The 5,496-nt window shown below is 38.3% G+C and overlaps 1 pseudogene; it reads left to right on the top strand.

The window, feature by feature from the left end:
- Window positions 1-4,413: 4,413 nt before the first annotated feature.
- LOC123809130 lies at window positions 4,414-5,162 on the top strand (annotated as a pseudogene).
- The last annotated feature ends 334 nt before the right edge of the window (window positions 5,163-5,496 follow it).

The raw sequence follows: 5,496 nt of genomic DNA, 5'->3' as shown, positions 1-5,496 counted from the left end.
CTTTTGTAAATTGCTCTTAAGTTCTCCTAATTTAAGCATATTTTAAGAGGTAAAAAAAGACCAACCATGAAAATACTCTCATATCATTCAGGAAACCAATCACATTTCTAATTATTCATATGAACTTCACAACTTCTTGAGACATAGATTGGGGAATACCCTCTACAACCCGTGTATCTGTGAGAAGGTTAGAGTAGAGGAAGGATATTTCTATGAAAGAGTCCTTGGGCCAAGTACAGCACCCCTCACTTAGGGGAAATAGTGGGGGAGGAAAGGAGGGAAGAATGAACTTCATGTAAAACATACAGTTAAAGCTAGGCAAGATAGGGTAAAAAAGTGATCTAGTAAATTTTAAATTATATCTGGCTTTCAGGAGAACAATATCATATCACTGAAAAGTACAAAGTGGTAACATAAGAATACCAAACATTCAGATTCTTGGCAATTAACTAGTTCAATTATCTATTAAAAGTGTCATAATTGTTTTATTTTCTCAGGTAAGTTTTCACTTTTTAAAAAAATATGTTACAACAGGACTCAGGTTGGAAGCTCTTCGTCCCTGCCTTCTCCCTTTCCTTACCCAATTCTTTTCTAAGCCTCAACGGGACAGTCTTGGAATACAAAGCCAAATGAGCTGTCCTTACCATAGGTATTGTTGGCAAGGCACAAGTTGTGTTATCCTGTGGTAATATGTATAATGTGACACATGGATTACCTTGTACTTTCTTCCAGTTAATGTCATCAGATAATCACATATTTTCACTGAATTGTTGTTTACATTTTTCACACTATAACCTGTTGTTTTTTAACCTCTGTTCATCCATAAACCAGATAATTTGTCCTTACATTGAGTTGACTATACATAAAATGTACAGTCCATTCACCTGTAAACAGATTGTCATCATGTCAGGAAGTTCACATATCTGAGAAACCTAAAGGGTGAAGCCTGACACTCAGACAATGCTAGATCAAGGACTGGTTACCTCCATCTCTGCTGTGGTTTCCTCTGTATTAGCTATATTTTCATCAGTCTCCTCCAGTGATGTTAAATCCCTCTACTGGCAGTTGCAGGTTAGTATGGTTCTTAATATTTGCAATCTCAAGAATACTTCTTTGTAAATAGTTCCAGCAAAATCTCTTAAGACTACTTCCCAACTTTGCTTGAGTAATGCTGATCATTGAACCATTTACTGCCTTGAATTGGGGTCCTCATTGACCAGGCCTGCCTCCATTTAAAACCCCAGGGAGGGTAAAGTCCACCCCTAAAAGAAATCCAGGGTTGCTGGGCAAATAAAATAATCATGTCAACTGTAATTGAATGGCAAAACAGCATAAATAAAAATATCCAATCTCCCCATATTACTCAAAAAAAAAGAAAAAACTTTTCCAAAAATCAGTGATAAACTGATAGAAGGCCAAAATCTAAGAAAATATTCACAACATTGACACAACAGGGTCTCTGTGGGGATTACAAGAGATAATGAAAATGCTTTGTAAAGCATGTTGCAGAGTTAGAATTTATTCTTCAGTGTCATGCGTCTGGTATTGTACAATATATGTACAAAAAGTATATATCTCTCACCAGAGTGCCAATTCTTAACACTAACTTATGCTATCTGTCCATTGTAGGTTGGCAAGGAGTCTTTGCTCAATAGTTATATTCCGAATGTGATACAGAGCAGCCGCTGTCTTAAACATTACTTTTGCCATACCAAAGCCATGATTATTTTATGTATAGTTGACTCAATTCCCAATCTTATGATCCATGTATCTCATATTGTAGTGACTTAAACTTGTTGTATCCAGTACTCTTAGTTTGTGAAAACCCATTTCAGGCAAGCTTAAACAAAAAGGTTACCATGATTAAAGAGCGTAAGTTTCAGATATGACTGCATTTAGGTGTTCAAAAGATGTCGCAAGATCATTCTCTTGCTAGCTTGACTCTTCCTCCAAATTGTTTTTATTTTCAGGCAGGCATAATGGCAGAGATAGTCACTGGCAGCTTTGACTTGAGTTATGCTGACAACTGTTGATTCCAAAGTAAAGACTATTTCATTGTTCATAGTGCTATTGAGAGTTGCAGGATGGATTCTGATTAAACGACTTGCACCCCATACCCATCTTTAAACCAATACTATGGCCAAGGGAATTGGGTACTCTGAGAAGGGTAGAAAAGAAGGGGTGAAGAGAAAACGTGCTGAGCTGGAAAAAAAAAAACAACCCTGAGAATTTATGCCTACCTAGTCAAGGGATGGAGACTGTACTTACTAAGATCTTACAGAATGAAGGCATGCCTTCTATAGACCTGGAAAACAGTAGAGTGAGAAAACAAATAATTTGAACATGAATTACTTATTCATCCATCTTCAGGAGTTGTAGTTTCTCACAGATTTATAGCAACCCAAAAGGGTAATAAGAACTTTGCCCTTTATTCCCAGGGATTTCATTTCAAAGTTTCATGTGCACATGAACATAAACATTGAAACAAGATCTGTGAAGCCTTCTGGAAAAGAGGATTTTAGCCCCTCTTTAGTTTCTAAGTCCTTAATTTCCATCTCCTTTACATTTAGGGCCAGGTATATGTAGCAACTCAGTTTCATTCCCATTCTGTCATCTGTAGTCGACATAAGTGAAAGTAGGAGAGGGAAATCCTCTAAAGTCTACCTGATGGTGGGGGAGTTTGGCCACATCAGTGCCCAGATATTCTGAAGTAGTAGGAGTCCTAAGAGGAGATAAAAATGTGAGAAACAGAAGGTGGTATGTGAATTTTTTCCCCTGCAGTAAGATTAGAGAAAGATTATGAAGTTAGCAAACCACTACAATGTCATCTACCTTGGCCCTCTCACTGGGTTCCAATTCTTGATGCTCATTTGTGTGACCTGTTTATTGTGGATTGGCAGAAAGGTTCTCATAGTTGCTCAGGGACCCAAGCTGGTGAAGCAGCATCATCTCAAATATTGCTCCCACTGTGCTAGAAGGAAAGGAAAGATCTAGAGTGTCTTGCCTTACATAATTCACTTCACAATTTTATACACCAAAACAAATCACAGGCACTCATCCATCTTTTTATTAAATGCTGGTCACATAGGCATCTTCTCTCTAAAATGTACCCAAACTGCAGAATTCCAGAAGGAAAGCAGGTGTTTAGCAAAAACCACATTGTACAAACAGTTTAGGCACAGTGACCACTCTCTATCAGTTCTGGGAATGGGAAACATCCAAAGTCAAAGCTCTTAGATGCCATGTTCAACCTCCTCAGCAAGCCTTTCTAAATAGCAATTGTAGGCTTGCTATATTAATTCTTTTATGCACAATTTTTTTTGCCACTACTGTTACAAAATAGTCTCTCAACCACTCATATTAATCACAACACTTTGCTAGCCAAAGTAATTAACTAGGACATATGTGATTGAGAACTCTTATACACAAACAATTTAGCAGATGAGTAAAGATCACAAATGCATAATATGACATCAGTCACAGATATCCCTTTTACACTTGACATGGCAAAGGTGAACACATATTTGTATGTGTACATGTATATGCATACTTGTTTTCCCTAGCTCTATCTACAGAAAGGGGCTAGAATCAAATGCTTGAGTTGCAATAAGCTGAGATCTTGATTTCCAATACCATTCTCCACTAAAAGGAGCCACGGTTCCTCAGAGAAATGACTAATTCCAGGTAATTGCAGTTGCAGTAAGAGCCTGAAACATCTCATTCCAGAAAATCAGATAGTACTCAAAAAATGGTTAGAGTAGGTCACAAAGGCAAAGGAACCAGCTTGAAGTAGACTTAACTGGCCAAAGCTAGGACAATTTGAGCACCAAAACAATTAAGGCAGTAATGAATTACTAAAACATTGAAAAAAAGAGTGCATGAGTTCACACTGATAATTAGAAGAAAATAAATAAGGAAGAATAGAGGGCCCTTGCTTAGAGCAGCAGAGTACTGGATGCAAACTGGGAAAAATGATGCTGGAAAATTACCATTTTCTGGCCATCACAGTAAAGATCCTGGCAAGAATCATCCATGGATGATAAACCTAAGGGGAAATTTTGATGAGAAACAGGGTGTGTGCATATTATTAAAGTATCTTCATAGATTGCTTGTTACAATTGTCAATCGTCAAGAAAAAATAATTATGTAATAATTTTTAAATAATTATATAATAATAATACATAGGGAAAACCTTGATTGCATGATCAAACTTAACATAATGAACAAGGGTCAGGTGGCCATTGTGTGCCTCAGATTTGATCCCATGAGAAAGACACAACGTAATGTGATGTTAGGGAATGCATAACTAGAATTCAGTCACTAGGAAACATTCAACAAACCCCAAAATGAGGACTATTAGAAACGAAAGGACTGCATTCTTCAAAAATGTTAATGTCATATGAGGCTGTGGCAATGGCTGACGAGCAAGGTAGCTGTGAGCCCAGGGACTCGCATCTCAGCCAATGCTGCTTAAGCGCAGCCTGCATGGTGGCCACCTCCTCTGAGCAATTTGAGAAACTGCAGGAAATTTTCTGCGCCTCCATGTAGACCTATGAGGAGTGCCAGAGCAGCTCATGGGGACTGGAGAGACAAAAGAGAAGAAATTGATCTTTTTTTTTTTTTTTATGAAAAGTAACAGGAAGCAAATGAAATGCTGGCAGAGATGGAAGAGGAACCACTTATGCACCTCTATCTTTCTGTAGCCCTGTAATGTCTAAGCTTCAAACGTACCAAAAGGACCTTGCCAAACACCACTGGAATGTGAGAAGCACATCTTTGACAGCCACACCTGGAGAACTCTGGCACATACACTGTAGGGAATGAGCATATAACTCAGCTACTGTCTCAAAGGGTGTTGCTTTTACAAGGCACTGACAGCCTGAGCCGGGCCACCCAGAGTACTTAGCATTCCCATTGGATGGCCACAGAGGCTGGCCAGATTGGCTCAGAAATCATGGAAGAGTTGGGGAACAACGTGGCCAGTTGGAACATACCAAGAATAGAATAGTAAACACATGTGAAAACTTGATCAAAAGTCAGAAGGTTCTTCAGTCAATGTCCATAAAAGTGACAGCCAAAAACTGCTACTTTCCATTGTCATCTTACTAGAGGTAACTGTTCTGGCAGGCCTGCTTTATAACAGATTCTTCTACAAGTATTGAACTTCCTGCAGGGAAGGGTTTGTGGACTAGAACTTCAACTGTGTGAATGAATGGTGTTACAAATGTGGAATAAGCATATTGTTGCTGTGAGCTAATGGTTCAAGGATGCACTGTGTAGCCAGACTGTAGGAAGAAGGAGGGAAGACAGAAAACCAGTTAAATGTGAAGGAACAGCAACAAGACCAGTGTAATATGCCAATATAATAAATGCTATTCATGACTTTTTTTAATAAAAAAAAAGTAATGTGTTAAAAGACAAAGACTGAGTACCTGTCCCACATGAAAAGAGAATAAAGAGATGAGAACTAAATACAAATATGACCCTTGACTGAAT

This window comes from Phyllostomus hastatus, unplaced genomic scaffold (genome assembly GCF_019186645.2).
Source record: "Phyllostomus hastatus isolate PE091 unplaced genomic scaffold, TTU_PhHast_1.1 phas_scaffold_55, whole genome shotgun sequence".
Classification (NCBI taxonomy): Eukaryota; Metazoa; Chordata; class Mammalia; order Chiroptera; family Phyllostomidae; genus Phyllostomus; species Phyllostomus hastatus.
Note: the sequence above shows the minus strand (reverse complement) of the source record. Positions and strands in the feature narration are given on the sequence as shown.